The following is a 22,882-nucleotide window of genomic DNA, read 5'->3' on the forward strand; positions in this document are numbered from 1 at the left end:
ATGGAGCAACTCCTCACCAGATGCCACAGTTTGGCTCAAGCTGAGTGTGAAGGTATATACTCTCTAAATTCCTTGTCAGAGGAACACGTAGGGTTTTCAATACATAGGATTTCCTGGAACCGTATTAAAGGAAAATCATTTTAAATATCTAAATTTGATTATTTGGGAGTTAAATATTCAAATAGGGAGAATGGAAAATTAGAAAAATCCATGTCTGGTAAAAGAAAAAGTTAAAATCATGTCAATAGTCCCTACATTGGAAACCTTTTAGAGCTCAGTGGAAGGTTGGAATAGAACACCAATTTGGGTCTATTCTACAGTCTTAATGCCGTGTTGTCTCCCTTCTCTCCCATCCCTTCTTTTCATCCTTAGATTCCATATGAAATAAAGTATAACAAGACATGTCTAATAAATTCAATCCAAAGCCATTGTAGTGTCCCCTTTACCACAGTTAATGTAAGAGAGGATGGTGAAGCCAGATGAGTGGGCACAGGGAAGAGGGGGAGATAGCTCAGCAGGGGCCACTGACCTCTGACACTTGCTGTTGCCTTCAATCCCTGTAGTTCCATTACTTTAAAGACCAAGCCCAGTTCTTTATTCAGGATGTTAGTGCTGCTTCTGCATTGAATGATACCAACTACAAGATTTGTGATGAGAAAAATCAAAAGGTATGTGTTGAAGATATTACCCATGCCTAGTTCCAGTGCAGGAAGACAGGCCAGTGGCCAGTCATCTTAAAATGAGAGTTTTTAGTGCTTACCCCACCTCTCCTTCTTATAGATATCTATGCATGTTAATGCCTCTGCTGTACCCTACTCTATACAAAATAAATTGGAGCCAGAAGAAATGGAGCAGCTAAAGGTAATGAAGACTCAAGGTCCATTGTATGCCATACCCAGACCTACCTCTTCTTCCCCCAGCTCCCAATTTCCCTATCACCATGACAGACTCACAGTGGCTCTCACCATCTTTCTCTGAAGCTGACCTTGAGCAAATGCTGTATATCTCCCATAAAGCTCTTGACCTCCATAAACTCCACTTTGACCCAGGTGCAACTGATAGCAAATAACTGCTATTCTAGGGGTCTGCCTGGAAGGGAGACTGAAGAATGGTAATGAGGGAAAGGTTGGTGCTGGCCCTGGATCCCTCTCAGTCTTCTGATGCCTCCTCTCATCTTTTTGAAAAGTTGATGGACCATAATATAGATATAATCCTGAATTGAAGAAACTACATGGCTGCCACCCTGCAGATAATCAAAGAGAATTTCCCCAAAGTGAAGCCTTATGTCCACTGCTGGTATTATGGTACAGGGTGGAACACAGGGGGTAGAGGGAAGATTTGTCTCTGAGGCCATGGATAGTAACTGTCACTCTAAGTTCTTCCCCAAAAACTTTTGTCCTTGAACTTGTGCAAGAACAAACTGTACCAGCTGGATGGCTTGTCTGACATTATACAGATGGTCCCCACAGTAAATATCCTGAACCTCTCCAAAAATGAGTTGAGAAGAGAGAGCCAGATTAAAGTTGGGGTCGACAATGGGTGGTAGTGCTCATCAGTGTGATGACAGGCGTCAGGAGAAGATACCATAGCAGGAGGGAGGGCCCAGGTGTCTATTCCTGGGACATTTTTCTAGTTTCTTTCCCATATTTTTCAGGTACCATCAGTCTGGGAGTTAGGCAAGATGAAAGGGCTGAAGCTTGAAGAGCTGTGGCTGAAAGAGAACCCTCTGTGTGGCATCTTCCCAAACCAGTCCACCTGTGTAATGTCTGTAGTAACTTCTGTCACCCCTCCTGGGGAACTTTGTAACTTGGGAGCCTGAATTACCCCCTCTAGGAGGGGGGTCCCCTCTCTCCTCTCTCTGTGCCCCTTACCTGTGCTTAGAGGTCTTTTCCTTCCAATGACCTGCTCACTTGTTCTTCTGGTCTGGGCTGTTTCCCCACTCTGCACCAAACTGTTTCTAGCATTTCTTCCCATGAGAAAGCTCCAGGAAGCACAGGTCCTCCTCTTCAGGACCAGAAGTGATCGCCTTGAGCAAGATGCTAATACCTGAAATGACAAGGGTCCTCCAGCCCATGGCCTCATGCTGAGACAGGCCTTCCTACTCCCTGCTGAGATGGGGCTTCCCTCCTCACCCCAAGAGGAGAAACAAATGGGTCCCCTCTCTAATTCTAGGCTGCCTGCCCCATGCTGAGGGCTGAGGTCCTGGGGGTGGGGTGGGGAGGCTCTTCTTCAAGGTCCTGTTCCTCTGGCCCAATGTTAGGAACTGGGCCCTCCTTGGGAGAAACCAGGGTTGCCCGAATCAGGGAGCCAGAAATGGGTGACTGCCAGTGGGCAGAGGGCTTTCTGAAGCAGGAATGGAAGGTAGAGGGCGGAGGTGCTTGAGGAGAGAGGACAGGACTCTCAGATGCACTTCTTCCTCTCTTCCCTCCACATATCACATCATCCTGACTGGTCCTTCAGAGAAGCCTTGGGCAGCCTGACATGACAATAATCCATCAGGCTAGGAACTGACTGAGAGAAGCACAGGTGCATTGGGGCCATCAGGAGGGAAGGTGGTGATCATAAGAGGGTGCCCCACACCCTCAGCTCCATTCTGACCTGGGGCTTCATCCTCTACTCCTTGGAAAGGTCTCCTGCTCCCACGGCTGCCTTGTTCCCCATCCCCATCTCAGACTGAGCTCACACAGGTGACAAAGTTTCAGCTAGCACCAGTAGACCCCCAACCAAACACTGCATGTTTTCCATTCCTTCCTTGGGTGACAGGGCCAACCAGGGCAGATGAAGGAAAGGACTGCAGCCAGGGAGCCATTTTCTCCTTCTCTCTTCTTCCCTGACTCCCACCACCAGGGTAGAGCTTCTTTCCCTTCCATTTGCTTTGCTTTCTCTTCCTTCTTTGTCTCTGCTCCCTATGTCTCTCTTACATCTCCTCTCTTACCTTCACTCCCTCTTCTGTCTTCATCCACATCCCTCTCCCTCCCTGCCTCCTGGGTCTTGCCTCACTTACCTCTCTGCCCCAACATTCTGGGCCATCCCTGGAGGGTATCATGGTCCTGCAGAATACTGCACCCCTAGTGAGGTAGCAGAGCACTAGTTTTCCACCCCATTCCCCTTTCTTTCTGGAGCCTTTAGTGGAGACTTGGAAGAAGGAAGGGAGATGGGGAGGGGAAGGCAGCCCTGGAACCTGGGCTTCTGGTGGCACTGAAGAAGGGAGTCAGGGCAGTCTAGGTGGGAGTTACCCAGGAGGAAGGAAAGACAGAGAACCTTTACACCCTAAACTGCAATTCATTTCTTTCTATTTTTGGTCTTGAACAGTGCCATCAAGGATTGCTTCTCCACATTGTTATGTCTTGTAGGTGCCTACATTCATCATTGTCTCCTCCTATTAACATTGATGACCTCCACACCAGCCCTGAAGCTTTTGGGGATTTATACAGGTTATATTTTTGTATCTGACATTTAGCCCATTGAGGTATATAGAATCCTGACAAGAGCATGACTGTTCTTCCCGGAAAATGTACACACACACACACACACACACACACACACACACAGAGTCATTTACCTATTTACCCAAAGTTGCATATAATAATAGAGACTTACAGGATCCTATGTTGAAGACTCCTACTGTAGTCTTGCTGATAGAATTTTGGGAGCCATTTCACCCATGACCTCTGGCCCTTTTTCCCCCTATGCCTATACATGCCCTTTTTCACCTATTGCAACCTCCGTGGTCTGCACTTGTGATTTCCTCTTCCCTTCTTCAGGATGGCCAAGTGTTACCAACAAGAACTGTAATCTGCATTGAAGTCTCCAATGCCTGTAAGGTGAGGATGAACCAAGCATGATTTGGGATGTTGCAAGGGAGTCTTTGTCTACCACATAGTTTCAAGGTGTCTTTTTTTTTTAATTTTTTATTTCTTTTCAGCATAACAGTATTCATTGTTTTTTCACCACACCCAGTGCTCCATGCAATCCATGCCCTCCTTAATACCCATCACCTTATTTCCCCAACCTCCCACCCCCCGCCCCTTCAAAACCTTCAGGTTGTTTTTCAGAGTCCATAGTCTCTCATGGTTCACCTCCCCTTCCAATTTCCCTCACAAGGTGTCTTTTCCAGGAAAGCTATAAAGGATCTGAGATTCTTAAGAATTTAATCCTTCAATTCCTGCTTCAGTAAGTACCCTTGAGACCATAAGGCGGAACAGGGCTGGAATGGGCCACCCAAGCATAGGTCTGCTCATGGGTTGAGAGGAGCTTTCAAGTCCCCATGGGGACCCAAACTACAGAGATAGCCTATTTATTATTTTTGTTCCTCTTCATGTATTACTTGATCTATGACTCAGGAGATTGATAGGATCTTCTCAGTGCTCACCACAATGAGGGGTGCTTTTCCCTGACCATTCCCTTCAACCTTGAAGATGCAACCTTGTGAGTATCACAGCTCAGACTCTGCTCCTGGGCCATGTGTCTCCCCAGCAAACACAGATCAGCTTCTGGAAACATCCACACTGTCTGACCACCACCTCCCTTTCCTCTTTTTTCCCCCTAGAAACAGCTTGGAATAATACTTCAAGGACAACAGGGATATTAAGAAGGTCAAGAACCCTGGTAAATGTGAAAAGCAAGAAAATCAGCATGGGAAAAGTGGCATGATGAGAACATATGCAGGGGCCAAGGGCCTGAGGTTTCTTTCTGTTTCCCCCACAAACCTGCAGGTTCAGCTGCTAAAACATGCAAAATATGACATTGTTGACTCCCTCAATATGTTACCTAAAACTTGGCATGACCTTAACTCCTATGAGGTGGACCTGAGCATCCAGATGGTGAACAGGTGTTTCCTCCCTTGGGCAGACCAAGAAATTCAGAATGGGTAAGAGGTTCAGAAGGATATTGAGAGCCTTAGTAACTGTTCTCCCCTTTCAGGAAACAATGCTCTGTTTTTATGTCAATGGGGTTTTTAAGGTAGGTACAGATCTATAGAGTCCCCTCCCCAGATGTCTCACTATATCCTTCCGCTGGCTGGACTACCTCCCAATTTTTCCAGCTTTCCAAGTTACTCCTTCCCTTTCCCTTCCCTCCCCTCCCCTCCCCTTCCCTTCCCTCCCCTCCCCTTTCTTTCCCTCCCCTCCCCTCCCTCCCCTCCCCTTCTCTTCCCTCCCCTCTCCTCCCCTTCTCTTCCCTCCCCTCCCCTCCCCTTCCCTTCCCTTCCCTTCCTTTCCCTTCCCTTTTGATTCCTTTGTGTTCTCCCATCCCCACCTTGCCCCCAGACTATCCTGGTCTGACACACATCCATGCCTTTCTGACTCAATACAGTTCACATGTTAGAGGCACAGGCTGTGGCATTTTATACCTCTCATCTCAGTTCCTTACTTGGTGACCTTGAGCTGATTATCTAACCTTTCAGTTTCCTCATCTGCAAAACAGGCTAGTAATATGCTTATCTTCAGCTGCTTTAAAAAATGAATGAAGTGAACATGTATTTGTCAAAGGATCTGATACGTGTTGGGGGTCCTACCCCTGGGAGTTGATTATCCCTACTGTTACCCTCTCAGTCCTTGAAACACCCTCCTATCTCCAGTGAAAAATTGTCCCTGTCAGGCTCCCATCAGGGTACTGCAAGACTATCAAGTAAGTCCCTGAAAGGGGAATACTGCTTGTGTGAAAAATATATACAACTCTAAGGGGATATTGCTGTTTGTTCTCATTGAAGTAGAAAGAAATTCTCAAGGTTCTGTCCATGCTTTCAACCGGACCTTCATCTTGACTTCTGATAGCAATTCCAGGTAAGTGCTGTGTTGTAGGTACAACATGGAACAAACACCCATCCCAGTCTGAGGACAATGGTGTAGGAATCTAGTGGTACAGCCTAGAGGTTTCCTCAGTGGAAAGCCAACAGGTAGACCTAAGGAGAGGTCTAGGATCGTGGTTGAGTGTGGACTCTGGAGTCAGAATACCAGGTTCTTTTCTTGACCTCAACACTCACTAGCTAGCTGAGTGACCTTGGTCAAATTATAATACCTCAGTGACTCACTGTCTTACTTTGAAAATGAGGATTGAAGTATCCATTCTTTGTGTCTCTGTAAAAGGTAAATACATTATAATTAAATTTATAAATCTAGGGAAGCTGGTAGACAATCCCTCCAAAAATGATCTCGGGGGGGGGGGGCAGAGGTACCAGCCAAGGAATCCAGAGATCAGTCACAGTAGGGATATGAAAGGAATCGGGTTGCTGAGTGGCAATGGGAGCAAGAGGGTTGTTGGGGGTAGGGTTGTCTATTTCTCCAATTGTCTAAGGGTTCAACTTTTCTCTAGTCTATGCATTGTGAATGATAAACTGATTGTGGGGAATGCCAGGACCAAAGAAACTCAGAATGCCATCTCCATTCCAGTTGCCTCACCCTCTGCAAGCTGCATGCCTACCTTCTCCCAGAAACAGCAGGAAATGATGCAGGGTTTCTCTGCTTAGTCTGGGACAAACCTCCAGTGGTCTCAGAAGTGGGTCTTTAATTATGTCTCCAAAGGCAAAGGAAACAAAAGCTAAAATGAACTTTTGGGACTTCATCAAGATCAAAAGCTTCTGCACAGCAAAAGAAACAGTCAACAAAACAAAGAGGCAACACACGGAATGGGAGAAGACATTTGCAAATGACAGTATAGACAAAAGGCTGATATCCAGGATCTATAAAGAACTTCTCAAACTCAACACACACAAAACTGATAATCATATCAAAAAATGGGCAGAAGATATGAACAGACACTTCTCCAATGAAGACATACAAATGGCTATCAGACACATGAAAAAATGTTCATCATCACTAGCCATTAGGGAGATTCAAATTAAAACCACATTGAGATACCACCTTACAGCAGTTAGAATGGCCAAAATTAGCAAGACAGAAAACAACATGTGCTGGAGAGGATGTGAAGAAAGGGGAACCCTCTTACACTGTTGGTGGGAATGCAAGTTGGTGCAGCCACTTTGGAGAACAGTGTGGAGATTCCTCAAGAAATTAAAAATAGAGCTTCCCTATAATTCCCTATGGCATTACTGGGTATTTACCCCAAAGATACAGATGTAGTGAAAAGAAGGGCCATCTGTACCCCAATGTTTATAGCAGCAATGGCCATGGTCGCCAAACTGTGGAAAGAACCAAGATGCCTTTCAACGGATGAATGGATAAGGAAGATGTGGTCCATATACACTATGGAGTATTATGCCTCCATCAAAAAGGATGAATACCCAACTTTTGTAGCAACATGGACGGGACTGGAAAAGATTATGCTGAGTGAAATAAGTCAAGCAGAGAGAGCCAATTATCATATGGTTTCACTTATTTGTGGAGCATAACAAATAACATGGAGGACATGGGGAGATGGAGAGGAGAAGGGAGTTGAGGGAAATTGGAAGGGGAGGTGAACCATGAGAGACTATGGACTCTGAAAAACAACCTGAGGGTTTTGAAGGGGCGAGGGGTGGGAGGTTGGGGGAACCAGGTGGTGGGTATTGGGGAGGGCACGTATTGCATGGAGCACTGGGTGTGGTGCAAAAACAATGAATACTGTTACACTGAAAAGAAATAAAAAAAAAGAAGTGGGTCTTTAGATTCTCTAGGGATAGGAGAGAGCTGGGAGGAATGAAGGAGTGAAGGAATGAATAATAGGAACTTACAGTTAATCTGTGCAAAATAACTATTTGGATGTTGTGCTTCCAAAAAAGTAAGCTCATGAAAAATATATATTAATTTTATTGTGATATATGTAAATAATTTTAAAACAATATAATGTTCAGATGACATGACCATGTATATATAAAATCCTAAGGAAACTACCAAAAAACTATTAGAATTAATAAACAAATTCAACATTGTTAATGGATACAAAATCAATATACACAAATAAATTTTAATACCATACACTAGTAATGAACTGCCAGAAAATGAAATTAAGTAAATAATTCCATTTATAATAATGTTAAAAATAACATACTTAGGATGGTTACCAGAAGGGAGGAGGGAGGGGAGGTGGTCAAAATGGGTGAAGGGGAGTGGGAGGTACAGGCTTCCAGTTGTGGAATGAATAAGTCACAGGGCTAAAAGGTACAGCATAGGAAATATGGTCAATGTATTATAATAATTGTATAGGGGCGCCTGGGTGGCTCAGTGGGTTAAAGCCTCTGCCTTCGGCTCAGGTCATGATCCCGGGGTCCTGGGATCGAGCTCCACATCGGGCTCTCTGCTCAGCAGGGAGCCTGCTTCCTCCTCTCTCTCTGTCTGCCTCTACTTGTGATCTCTGTCAAATAAATAAATAAAAATGTTAAAAAAAAACTGAATCTCTAGAATGAGGTCTGCTTTATAATAGCATTGTATAGTGACAGATGGTAGCTACAGTTATGGTGAGTATAGTATAATGTATAGACTTGTCAAAGCACTATGTTGTACACCTGAAACTACTATAACATTGTGTATCAACAATACTTCAATAAAAAATTTAAATAACATACTTAGGAATCAAATTTAACAAAAGAAATATAAAATGTATACTCCAAAATCTGCAAAACATTGTTGAAGTAAATTTTAAGAGGCCTAAATAAGTAGAAAGAATCCCATGCCCCTGAATCAGAAGACTTAATATTGTTAAGATGGCAATATACCCCAAAGTAATATACAGATTCAGCACAAACCATATCTAAATCCCAACTTAATATTGTTAAGATGGCAATATACCCCAAAGTAATATACAGATTCAGCACAATCCATATCTAAATACCAGCTAAATCCATATCTAAATCCCATAGGAATTGGTAAGTTAATCCTAAAATTCATATGAAAATGCAATGGACCCAGAATAGAAAAAATGTTCTTGAAGAACAAAGGTGGAAGACTCATAATTCCATATTTCAAAACTTACTACTAAGCTAAAGTTATCAATACCACATGGAACTGACTTAAAGATATCATATAGATTAATGTAATAGGATTAAAGTTCACACACACACACGTGTGCACACACACACACACACACACCCTCACCTTTATGGACAATTTATTTTCAACCAGAGTGCTAAAAACATTCAGAGTAAAGAATAGTCTTTTCAACAACTGGCTAAGGAACAACTGGACCTCCACTCACAAAAGAATCAGTGTGTACCTCTATCTCACACCATATACAAACATAAATTACTATAAAAATCTTTTGAAAGGTGTCTGTGCCTGCTGCTCCTTCCTGTAAATACCCTCTGCTTTCTCCCCACCCACCATAGCCCTCCTGCACTCCAGCTGCATCCTGTCTTGTGTTGCCACTATTTTCCACGCAGGCCTCACTGCTATGACTCCTACCAGAGCCAGATCCTGGTGGATCCATGTGGGCATGTGGAGATGGGGCCACCAGAGCCCATCCTGGGAGTTAGAGAAGCCTTTAAGAGAGACACCAACAGGGCGCCTTGGTGGCTCATTGGGTTAAACCCTCTGCCTTCGGCTCAGGTCATGATCTCACGGTCCTGGGATCGAGCCCCGCATCAGGCTCTCTGCTCTGCTTGGCAGGGAGCCTGCTTCCTCCTCTCTCTCTGCCTCCCTCTCTGCCTACTTGTGATCTCTGCCTGTCAAATAAATAAATAAAATCTTAAAAAAAAAAAAAGCTAAAAGCACATTTAAAAAAAGAGAGAGAGACACCAACAGCAAAATAAATAAATAAATAAATAAATAAAATTAAATAAAAATTGGAATATGGTGCCTATCCAGATGATATGGAAAGCCTTATGTGCTCCCTAGTATCCAGAAGGCGAAGACCAAGATTGCTGCAAAAAAAAGTAGACAAAGAATACCTGCCCATCGTGGGAGTTGCTGAATTTTGTAAGGCATTTGTAGAACTAGCCCTGAGTGAGAACAATGAAGACTTGAAAAGTAGCCAGTATGTCACTAAGCAGGCCATTTCTGGAACCAGGACCTTGAGGATTAGAGACAGTTTACTGCAAAGATTTTTTAAGTTCAGCCGAGATGTCTTTCTGCCCAAATCATCCTAGGGAAATCATACACCTATCTTCAGGGACGCTGGCATGCAGTTACATGGTTATTGATACTAAGACCCCAAGACACGCAGCTGTGACTTCATAAGCACTCTAGAGGACATTTCAAAAATGCTACAGCAAAATGTTCTTCTGCATGTCTGTGCCCATAATCCCACAGGAGTGGACTTTCACCCTGAGCAATGGAAGGAAATAGCAACTGTGGTGAAGAAAAACAATATCTTTGTAGTCTTTGGCATGGCCTACCAAGGCTTTGCCAGTGATGATGGCAACAAGGATGCCTGGGATACATGTCACTTCATCTTCATTGAACAGGGCATTAATGTCTCTCTCTGCCAATCCTATGCGAAGAACACAGGCTTATACAGTGAGCATGTGGGAACCTTCACTGTGGTCTGCAAAGATACCGATGAAGCCAAAAAAGTGGAGTCACAGTTGAAAATATTGACCTCTCCCATGTATCCCAACCCTCCAGTCAGTGGGATTTGGATTGCATTGATCATTCTGACCAGCCCTGACATGTGAAAACAATGGTTGCAGTGATGGGACACCACATCACTAGCATGTGGGACTCAGCTGGTCTCCAGCCTTAAGAAGGAGGGCTTCCCCCACTACTGCCAGCACATCACTGACCAGATTGGCATGTTTTGTTTCACAGGACTAAAGCCTGAACAGGTAGAGAGGCTGACCAAGGAGTTCTCCACCTACATGACAAAGGATGACCACATCTCTGTGGCAGGGGTCACCTTGGACAACGTGAGCTATCTTGCCTATGCCATTCACCAGGTCACCAAAGTAATTTCCCTGGTGAAGGGAACACAGACAACCTTCCTGTCTACAGCATCTGCTGTTGTGAGATTCACATTGAGGGAGAAGAAGGGTGGATGGTTGTGAGCAGGTCATTTCTTTCAACCAAAGTAATTAACACTCAACCATTGAATCTGTTTATCAGAAAAGAACATGTAGTGAAATAGGGCAGAGGCATCTGTGGCAGGTGCCTGAAACTTTGTCTCTCAAAACCAAACTCCTGCTCATCTTTAACTCCAGCTGTTCCAAAAGAGTTTACATGTACAAGAAAGACATAGCCTTCCCCCCAAAATAACTGTCAATCATGCTATTGCAACCAATATTTCAGAAGCCTTAACTGAAGCACCTTATGGTGTTGGGGCACCTCTGCTGATCCGGCATGAGAATATTACCTACAAGAGTCTCTGTGAAAGGAATATTGAAAAAGAAAGCCAAAGTTGGTGGCATCACAATTCCAGCACCTTATGGTGTTGGGGCACCTCTGCTGATCTGGCATGAGAATATTACCTACAAGAGTCTCTGTGAGAGGAATATTGAAAAAGAAAGCCAAAGTTGGTGGCATCACAATTCCAGACTTCAAGCTCTATTACAAAGCTGTCATCATCAAGACAGTGTGGTACTGGCACAAAACCAGGCATATAGATCAATGGAACAGAATAGAGAGCCCAGAAATAGACCCTCAACTCTATGGTCAACTAATCTTTGACAAAGCAGGAAAGAATGTCCAATGGAAAAAAAGACAGCCTCTTCAACAAATGGTGTTGGGAAAATTGGACAGCCACATGCAGAAAAGTGAAACTGGACCACTTCCTTAAACCACACACGAAAATAGATTCAAAATGGATGAAGGACCTTAATGTGAGAAAGGAATCCATCAAAATCCTTGAGAACACAGGCAGCAACCTCTTCGACCTCAGCCACAGCAACTTCTTCCTAGGAACGTTGCCAAAGAAAAGGGAAGCAAGGGCAAAAATGAACCATTGGGACTTCATGAAGATCAAAAGTTTTTGCACAGCAAAGGAAACAGTTAACAAAACCAAAAGAACTGACAGAATGGGAGAAGATATTTGCAAACGACATACCAGATAAAGGGCTAGTATCCAAAATCTATAAAGAGCTTATCAAACTCAACACCCAAAGAACCAATAATCCAATCAAGAAATGGACAGAGGACATGAACAGACATTTCTGCAAAGAAGACATCCAGATGGCCAACAGACACGTGAAAAAGTGCTCCACATCACTCAGCATCAGGGAAATACAAATCAAAACCTCAATAAGATACCACCTCACACCAGTTAGAATGGCTAAAATTAACAAGTCAGGAAATGACAGATGCTGGTGAGGATGCGGAGAAAGGGGAACCATCCTACACTGTTGGTGGGAATGCAAGCTGGTGCAACCACTCTGGAAAACAGCATGGAGGTTCCTCAAAAAGTTGAAAATAGAGCTACCCTATGACCCAGCAATCACACTACTGGGTATTTGCCCTAAAGATACAAACGTGGTGCTCCAAAGGGGCACGTGCACCCGAATGTTTATAGCAGCAATGTCCACAATAGCCAAACCATGGAAAGAACCTAGATGTCCACCAACAGATGAATGGATAAAGAAGATGTGGTATATATATACAGTGGAATACCATGCAACCATCAAAAGAAATGAAATCTTGCCATTTGTGATAATGTGGATGGAACTAGAGGGTATTACGCTTAGCGAAATAAGTCAATTGGAGAAAGACAACTATCATATGATCTCCCTGATATGAGGAAGTGGAGATGTAACGTGGGGGGTTGGGGGGGTAGGAAAAGAATAAATGGAGCAAAATGGGCTCGGGAGAGAGACAAAGCATAAGAGACTCTTAATGTCACAAAACAAACTGAGGGTGGCCGGGGGGAGGGGATAAGGAGAGGGTGGTGGGGTTATGGACATTGGGGAGGGTATGTGCTATGGTGAGTGCTGTGAAGTGTGTAAACCTGGCGATTCACAGACCTGTACCCCTGGGGCTAATAATACATTATATGTTTATAAAAATATATAAAAATTATTAAAAAAAAGAGTCTCTGTGAGAAGACTTATTTCTAACATTAGCAGTCAGACTCATGTTTTTCCTTCTGTGATTGAACAAGCTTATCAATAGACCTTGTTTTGGAAATCATGTTTCATGAAAACAAGCAAGTGTGCTGCCATTGCATGAGGAAAATAAAAGATGCTCTTTCCTGTCTTATTTAAGAAAAAAAAAGCTCTTCTTTTTAATACTTTCAGGCATTTTAATGTTCCTCTCTACTTTTTTATCATTGCTGTTCTTTTCTTTAGGCACAAAGATCTATAACTAGCCTATATTTTCATCCTATTGTACTGCTTGATTGACCATCAACTCCATCCTATAGGATTTACTTACTTGAATAATGAAGAATATAATTTACAGTTTATCCAATATCCTCACCTTCCTTGTCAAAGAATATCAGAGAGTAGATAACTGAACTTAGGGGCGCCTGGGTGGCTCAGTGGGTTAAAGCCTCTGCCTTCGGCTCAGGTCATGATTCCAGGGTTCTGGGATTGAGCCCCGCATCGGGCTATCTGCTCCGCAGGGAGCCTGCTTCCCTTCCTCACTTTCTGCCTGCTTCTCTGCCTACTTGTGATCTCCGTCTGTCAAATAAATAAATAAAATATTTAAAAAAAATCTGCTTTAGCATGGTTGCTAAAGTCTTAAAAAAAGATAACTGAACTTAACTTCAGCATCCTCTTCAATGATCATTTAATTGTCTCCTGTCAGAGTATTGCTTCTGCCCAGGTGTAATCTCTCATCTCACATCATGAGCTGGTGTTGCAGGGCAGAACCAGGAAAGAAGATATCTGGGCTTTGTTTTTAACCTTTGTGCACTGGGAACCTTTTGGAAAGATAACCACTATCTACTCTAATCATGTAGACTTACTGCAGCCTGGTTTCTCTGTTAAAGTTACTGCAGACAAAAAATATATATTTATCATTATTATTATTAAATTAAATAATAATAACATCATTTATGATATATATTAAGATTATACATATATATATATACACACACACACACACATATATATATATATCTTAAAAGAGGGATGCCTGCTTGGATCAGTCAGTAGAGCATTGCAACTCTTGACCTCAGGGTTGTGAGTTCAAGCCCCATATTGGGCATAAAGCTTACTTTAAAAACATCTTAGGGCACCTGGGTGGCTCAGTGGGTTAAGCCTCTGCCTTCGGCTCAGGTCATGATCTCAGGGTCCTGGGATCAAGCCCTGCATCAGGCTCTCTGCTCGTCAGGGAGCCTGCTTCCTCTCTCTCTCTGCCTGCCTCTCTGCCTACTTGTGATCTCGCTCTGTCAAATAAATAAATAAAATCTTTAAAAAAAAAACCATCTTAAAATATATTGTAACCTTAAATTAGGTAGAAGTTTCTGAAATAAAATGCAAAAACACAAAATAAGAAAGAAAAAATAGATCAATTGGACTTCACCAAAATATAAAATTTTTTGCATCAAAGACAACTAACTATAACCAACAGAATGAGAGAAAATATTTTCAAATCATATCTGATAAGGGATGTGTGTCCTGAGTAAATAAAGAACTCTTAGAATTTTTTTTTCAACTAACATCTTTATTCCTGGGGCTAGAAACATTTTCTTTTTTATGTAAATTCAATTAATTAACATAGTGTATTATTAGTTTTGGACGTACAATTCAGTGATTCATCAGTTGTGTATGACACCCAGTGCTCATTACATCACATGCCCTCCTTAATGCCCATCACCCTGTTATGCCATGGCCACAACCTCCTCCTGTCCAGCAACCTGCAGTTTGTTTCCTAGAGTTCAAGCTCTCTTATGGTTTTTCTCCTATCTGATTACATCTTCCCTTCCTCTATGTTCCTGTTTTGTTTCTTAAATTCCACATATGAGTGAAACCATATGATAATTGTCTTTCTCTGACTGACTTATTTTGCTTAGAATACTACCTTCTAGTTCCAGCCACATCATTGCAAATGGCAAGGTTTCAATTTTTTTATGGCTGACTAATACTCCATTGTGTGTGTATACCACTTCTTTATCCATTCATCTGTGGATGGATATCTGGGGTCTCTCCATGGTCTGGCTATTGTGGACATTGCTTCTATAAACATCGGGGTGCAGGTGTCCCTTCAAATCCGTACATTTGTATCATTGGGGTATATACATAGTGGTGCAGTTGGTGGGTCTTAGAGTAGCTCTATTTTCAACTCCCTGAGGAAGCTCCATACTGTTTTCCAGAGTGGCTGCACCAGCTTACACTCCCACCAGCAGTGTGAGGGTTCCCCTTTCTCTGCATCCTTGCCAACATTTGTTGTTTTCTGAGTTGTTCATTTCAGCCACTCTGACTGGTGTGTGGTGGTATCTCATTGTGGTTTTGATTTGTATTTCCCTGATGCTGAGGAATACGGAGCATTTTTTTATGTGTCTGTTGGCCATTTGCATGTCTTCTTTGGAGAAATGTCTGTTCATGTCTTCTGCCCATTTCTTGACGGAATTATTTATTCTTTGTGTGTAGAGTTTGATAAGTTCTTTTTAGATTTTGGATGCTAACCCTTTCTCTGATAAAACATTTGTAAAAATCTTCCATTCTGTAGGTTGTCTTTTTTTTTTTTTTCCGACTGTTTCCTTTGCTGTGCAAAAGCTTTTATCTTGATGAATCCCAATAGCTCACTTTTGCCTTTGTTTCCCTTTTGGAGACATGTCTAACTAGAAATTACTGTGGCCAAAGTTGAAGAGGTTGCTGCCTTTGTTCTTTTCTAGGATTATGATGGATTCCTGTCTCACATTAGGTCTTTCATCCATTTTAAGTATATTTTTTGTAAATGGTGTAAGAAAATGGTTCACTCTTCTGCATGTGGCTGTCCAATTTTCCCAAAGTCATTTGTTGAAGAGACTTTTTTCCCATTGGGTATTCTTTCCTGCTTTTTGATAATTAGTTGACCATAGATTTGAGAGTCCATTTCTGGACTCTATTCTGTTCCATTGTTCTATGTGTCTTTTTTTATGGCAGTACCATACTATATTGATGATTACAGCTTTGTAATACAGCTTGAAGTTCAGACTTGTGATGCCACCAACTTTGGATTTCTTTTTCAAAATTCCTTTGGCTATTTGGGCTCTTTTCTGGTTCCAAACAAATTTAAGGATAATTTGTTCCAGCTCTCTGCAAAAAGTTGATGGTATTTTGATAGGGACTGCATTGAACGTATAGATTGCTCTGGGAAGCATAGACATTTTAGGAATACTTGTTCTTCCAATTCATGAGAATAGAAAGTTTTTCCATTTGTGTTTTCCTCAATTTTTTTTTTTTTTGTGAGAATTCTATAGTTTTCTGAGTACAGATCCTTTGCCTCTTTGGTTAGGTTTATTCCTAGGTATCTTATGGGTTTTTTTTAAAAAGATTTTATTTATTTATTTGACAGACAGAGATCACAAGTAGGCAGAGAGGCAGGCAGAGAGAGAGAGAGAGGGAAACAGGCTCCCCGCTGAGCAGGGAGCCTGATTCGGGGCTCGATTCCAGGACCCCGAGATCATGACCTGAGCCGAAGGCAGAGGCTTTACCCACTGAGCCACCTAGGTGCCCCTCTTACGGTTTTTGATGTAATTGTAAATGTGGTTGTTTTCTTAGTTTCTCTTTAAGTTACTTCATTATTAGTGTATAAGAATGCAATATATTTTTCTACATTGATTTAGTATCCTGCAACTTTACTGAATTCATTTTCAGTTCTAGTAGCTTTTTGGTGAAGTCTTTAGGGTTTTCTATATATATTATTATGTCATCTGCAAATAGTGTAAGTTTTACCACTTCCTCACAATTTGGATCCCTTTTAATTTCTTTTTGTTGTCTGACTGCTGTGGCTAGGACTTCCAGTACTATACTGAATCAAAGTGGTAAGAGTGGACACCCGTGTCTTGTTCCTGACCTTAGCAGGAAAGTTCTCAGTATTTTCCCATTGACTATGATGTTCACTGTGGGTTTTTCATATATGGCCTTTATTATGTTGAGGTATGTTCCTTTAAACCTACTTTGCTGAGGGTTTTTATCGTGAATGGTTATTGTACTTTGTCAAGTACTTTTTCTGAATCTATTGAAATGATCATATGTTTTTTATCCTTTCTCAAATTGATATGTATCACATTGATTGATTTGTGAATATTGACCTATGATTGCTTCCAAGGAATAAATCTTACGTGATTGTGATGAATGATTTTTTTCATGTATTGTTGGACTCAGTTTGCTAGGATTTTGTTGAGGATTTTTGCATGTATGTTCATCAGACATATGTATATTAATCAGACATAATGACCTGTATTTCTCTTTTGTGGTGTCTTCATCTGGTTTTGATATCAGGGTAATGCTGGCCTCATAAAATGAATTTGGAAGTTTTCCTTTCTCCTCCATTTTTTTGGACTATTTTGAGAGAATAGGTATTAATTCTTCCTTAAATGTTTTGTAGAATTTGCCTGTGAAGCCATCTGTTCCTGGACTTTTTTGTTGTTGTTGTTGGGAGTTTTTGATTACTGATTCAATTTCCTTGCTGGTAATTTCTATGTTCAATTTTCTATTTCTTTTTTTGTTTCATTTTTTTAATTAATTTTTTTCAGTGTTCTAGAATTCATTGTTTATGCACCACACCCAGTGCTCCATGCAATACCTGCTCTCCATAATACCCACCACCAGGCTCACCCAACCCCTACCCCTCTCCCCTCCAAAACCCTCAGTTTGTTTCTCAGAATCCAGTCTCTCATGGTTCGTCTCTCCCTCCAGTTTCCCCCAACTCACTTCTCCTCTCCCTCTCCCCCTGTCCTCCATGTTATTCTTTATGCTCCACAAATAAGCGAAACCATATGATAATTGACTGTGTATGCTTGACTTATTTCACTTAGCACAGTCTCTTCCAGTCCCATCCATGTTGCTACAAAAGTTGGGTATTCATCCTTTCTGATGGAGGCATAATACTTCATAGCATATATGGACCATATCTTCTTTATCCATTCGTCCATTGAAGGGCATCTTGGTTCTTTCCACAGTTTGGTGACTGTGGCCATTGCTGCTATGAACATTGGGGTACAGATGGCCCTTATTTTCACTACATCTGTATCTTTGGGGTAAATACCCAATAGTGCAATTTCAGGGTCATAGGGAAGCTCTATTTTTAATTTCTTAAGGAATCTCCACACTGTTTTTCAAAGTGGTTGCACTGACTTGCATTCCCACCAACAGTGTAAGAGGGTTCCCCTTTCTTCACATCCTCTCCAACAAATAATCTTCAAGAAAAGCAGGAAAAAATATATAGTGGAAAAAAGACAGTCTCTTCAATAAATGGTGCATTTAATTTTTTCATAATGTTCTCTTACAGACTTTTATATTTCTGCGTTGGCTGTTATTTCTCCTCTTTCAGTTGTGATTTTATTTGGGTACTCTGTCTCTCTTTTGTGTTAAATATTGCAATATTTTTATTTCAATTCTAGTTAGCATACATGGTAAAATTGGTTTTAGGTGTAGAGTTTAGTGGTTTATCACTTATGTATAATATCCAGTGCTCATCACAAGTGACTCCTTTTTTACATTTTTTTTAAATTTTCTTATAAGCATATAATGTATTATTAGCCCCAGGGGTACAGGTCTGTGAATCGCCAGGTTTACACACTTCACAGCACTCACCATAGCACATACCCTCCCCAGTGTCCATAACCCCACCACCCTCTCCCTATCCACCTCTCCCCAGCAACCCTCAGTTTGTTTTGTGATATTGAGAGTCTCTTTTGGTTTGTCTCCCTCCTGATCCCATCTTGTTTCATTTATTCTTTTCCAATCCCCCTAACCCCCCTCCCCCATTGCATCTCCACTTCCTCATATCAGGGATATCATATGATAGTTGTCTTTCTCCGATTGACTTATTTCACTAAGCATAATACCCTCTAGTTCATCCATGTCGACAAGTGACTTCTTTTTTACCCATCATCTGTTTAGGCCTTCTCCTCCCCACCCCCCTCCATCAGCCCTCAGTTTGTTCTCTATAGTTAAGAGCCTCTTACAGTTTGTTTCCCTCTTTTTTTCATTCCTTTATTAAATTCCAGAAATGAGGGACATTATATGGTATTTGTCTTTCTCTGACAGACTTATTTCACTTAGCATAATATGTTCTAGCTCCATCCACTTTGTTGCAAATGGCAAGTGTTCATTTTTTATGGCAGAATAATATTTCATTGTGTATATATATCACTTCTTCTTCATCTGTTCATCAGTCAATGGATATTGGGCTTTTCCATGATTTGGCTATTGTCGATAATGCTGCTATAAGCATCAGGATGCATGTGCACCTTCAAATCAGAATTTTTTTGTACGTTTGGATAAATACCTAGTAGTGCAATTGCTGGGTTATAGGGTAGTTCTATTTTTAACATCTTGAGGAACCTCCACACTGTTTTCCAGAGTGGCTGCACCAGTTTGCATTCCCACTGACAATGTAAGAGAGTTCTCCTTTATCTGCATCCTGGCCAACATCTGTTGTTTCCTGTATTGCTAATTTTAGCCTTTCTGACAAGTGGAAGGTGGTATCTTATCATGGTTTTGATTTATGTTTCCCTGATGATGAATGATGTTGAGCATCTTTTCATGTGTCTGTTAGCCATCTGTATGTCTCCTTTGGCAAAATGTCTATTCATGTCTTTTGCCCATTTCTTAACTGGATAATTTATTTTTTGGGGTGTTGAATTTGATAAGTTCTTTATAGATTTTGCACACTAACCCTTTATCATATATGTCATTTTCAAATATCTTCTCCCATTCCATAGGTTACCTTTTAGTTTTATTGATTATTTCCTTTGCTATGCAGAAGCCTTTTATCTTGATGAAGTCCCAATAGTTCATGTTTGCTTTTGTTTCCCTTGCTTCCTGAAACCTGTATAGTAAGAAACTGCTGTTGCAGAGGTTAGAGTGGTTGCTGCCAACCCATGGCAGCATGGGTTGCTGCCATTTTCTCCTCTAGGATTTTGATGTTTTCCTGTCCCATACTTAGCTCTTTCATCCATATTGAATTTGTTTTTGTGTATTCTGTAAGAGGTCCAGTTTCATTCTTCTGCATGTTGCTGTCCAGTTTTTCCAACACCATTTGTTGAAGAGACCATCTTTTCTCAATTGGATATACTTTTCTGTTTTCTGGAGGGTTAGTTGACCATACAGTTGTGGGTCTAATTCTGGGTTCTCTATTCTGTTCCATTGATCTATGTGTCTGTTTTTGTGCTAGTACCATCCTGTTTTGATGACTACAGCACTGTATTATTGCTTGAAATCTAGAATTGTGATGCCTCTAGCATTGTTTATCTTTTTCAAGAAAAGGGTATTCAGAGTCTTTCGTGATTCTGTACAATTTTTTGAATGGTTTGTTTTAGCTCTCTGAAAAATGCTGGTGTTATTTTGATAGGATTGCGTTAAATGTGTAGATTGCTTTGGTAGACTAGGCATTTTAATAATATTTGTTCTTGCAATCCATTAGCATGGAATATTTTTTCCATTTTTTGTGTGTGTCCTCTTCAACTCAATTTCTTTCGTCAGTATTCTATAGTTTTCAGAGTACAGATCTTTTACCTCTTTGGTTAATTTTTTTCTTTTTTTTTAGTCTATGGATTTTGGTGTAATTATAATGTAATCAATTCCTTGATTTCTCTTTCTGCTGCTTCATTATTGGTGTATTCAAATGCAACAGATTTCTGTATGTTCATTTTATTTTTCTTAAGGTTTTATTTATTTATTTGTCAGAGAGAGAGAGTGAGCACACGCAGGGGGAGCAGCAGGTAGAGGAAGAAGCAGACTCCTTACTGAGCAGGGAACCCCATGCAGGACTCGATCTCAGGACCCTGGGATCATGACTTGCTCCAAAGGCAGACCAAGTGAGCCACCCAGGCATCCCCATTAGGATAGATTTTTAAAGGATAATTGCTGGTCAATAGTTATGTGCATTTGCATTTTGATAAACATTGCCAAATAACCTTCACAGAGGGTGAAACAATTTATACTCCAACTGGTAACATATAGGAATGCCAGTTTTCTCACCTCTTCTCCAATAAGCTTTGTTTCCAAATTTTCTTTCTTTGTCAATATGATAGATGAGAAACAATTTATCACTGTAAGTATAACTTGCATTGACATTATCAGTGAAATGAAAAATTGTCTCATATACTTATAAAACACTGACTTGTCTTTTTAATGAACAGTCAGTTCATTTATTTTTCCATTGGATTGTTGGTCATTATCTTTCCTTTACAAATTCATAGAGGTTTGCTATATATTCGGGAACTTAGTAAGGCATAATTCTAAACATGAATAGAAGAGAAAAAAAGAGTAACAAACCACCAAATCCAAATTATATGTATCCACCAAATATTATTACAGTATGAGATATTAAGATACCCTATGTTTCTTTCTAAAATATATTTTAGTAAACTATTTCTTCCTTCCTCCATGGAAAAATTAATATAAAACATTTCCTGTGTGACAGACTGTAGACTAAGTCCTGGGGTTATAGACATCAAAGACAAAGACACACTTATAGACAGATATTGGTCTACAACCATCAGAAGATACCATAGTATCCTCATGACTCAGTGGCCCTCACCTCCTTCAACTATTAACTGACTCCTCTTTCTTTAATGTGTGACACTGAGGATACAGTGGTTAACCAAGACTGAGAAAGGGGCTCTTCCTTCATGGAACTTACAGTATAATTCAAATTCCCTCCTGATAGTACTTGGAATGGAAATTCAAAGAATTTTATATATTCAGGGAGAAAGAGCAAATACGTTCATTAGGCAGGTGGGAGAAAAGGAGTCAGGAGAGCAGCTAGGTTCTGCCTTGAGAAGTACATTGGTAGTATCCCTTTTCCTTAGAGAGGAGTGTGGAAGAGAAGCTAGAACCGCTCCTAACTAGCTCCTGACACCTGGGTGTGAGGTGACAGAGAGGACTGCATGACCCCGTCTGGATCCTTACAGAAACAGGCCCTTTTTCTTGGGCAACTGTAGGGACCTGGAAATGATACAGTGTAAGCGAGAAAAAAAGGAGTGTGGCAGAAAGACAGGCACAGGCCAGTAGTTTGTTTCTTCGGGTTAGAGGGTGAGATCTGCTTTCTTTTAGAAGGCAGTGGTGAGGCCTCCGTGGGCGCCCCTTCCCACCTTCTTCTCTTCCATGGCCCACGAGCAGTGAGAAAAGTTGGGAAGGCCACTATAAACCCTCCAGCACAAGCGGTATACAGGTACAAAGTTATTTAACTATTAAACCTCTTTCATGACTGCAGAGTTGTTTTCCTCATGCACATGCTCAGGACCATGCATATTTAGGTCCAGGGAATATTGTGGACATCAGGAGGGGAGGCAGGGCTTGAGAATGGCATATGTACACACAGGGGTAGATTGGTATTAATATGCTTCTCTTATCCATCACCAATTCCCCTATATCTTTCTCCCACCTTACCTTCAACTACTTCAGTGCAAGAAACATTGTAGGCAATAAAATGAGAGCCTTAGAGGAGAGGAACAATAAAAGACTAAGATATTTGACATGGATCAGCAAGTCAGACCAGGGTGGTTTTCCAGACGCCAAGCCCACAGTAGCCCAATTTGTGCAGAGAATTTAGTGCTTGGAGCAGCAGCTTGGAGGGTCTTATCTCATAGAAGGACACAACTTTTGGAATAGATTAGAACGTACCCTCTTCTCTCAGTCTTGAGCTCCCCCACCCTCCCCGCCACGCTCTTATCCCTTCCCCAAGCCCCCTAATTATGTAGGCCTAGGACTTTGGAGAAGCGAATGCGTAAACACAACCCTGAGGTATCCTTCCGCATGCTCGGCCTGGCGTGGAGTCAGCAAAGAAACCGCCCCATATCCGCATGCGTTTCAGTTCAAGAAGAAAAAAATATATAGGCTTGGTTGGGGGAGAACCTAAAAGACGGCAAGTAATGCTGAGACCCTTTGCTACTGGTCTGCTTCTCTCTGTATTGCGCTTCTTTCTCT

The 22,882-nt window shown here is 41.5% G+C and overlaps 1 pseudogene across 1 annotated transcript in view; it reads left to right on the forward strand.

Annotated features, from left to right (window-relative positions):
* Positions 1 to 22,882, forward strand: part of LOC308337429 (aspartate aminotransferase, mitochondrial-like) — a 23,098-nt pseudogene continuing 216 nt past the window's right edge. The window contains exons 1-9 of the transcript in view: positions 1 to 87; positions 564 to 668; positions 781 to 861; positions 1,655 to 1,759; positions 3,765 to 3,824; positions 4,575 to 4,870; positions 6,313 to 6,452; positions 9,260 to 9,442; positions 9,712 to 10,911. The product of the transcript in view is annotated as an aspartate aminotransferase, mitochondrial-like (transcript). The remainder of the gene's footprint in view (positions 88 to 563; positions 669 to 780; positions 862 to 1,654; positions 1,760 to 3,764; positions 3,825 to 4,574; positions 4,871 to 6,312; positions 6,453 to 9,259; positions 9,443 to 9,711; positions 10,912 to 22,882) is intronic.

This window comes from Martes martes (assembly GCF_963455335.1).
Source record: "Martes martes genome assembly, chromosome: X".
Lineage (NCBI taxonomy): Eukaryota > Metazoa > Chordata > Mammalia > Carnivora > Mustelidae > Martes > Martes martes.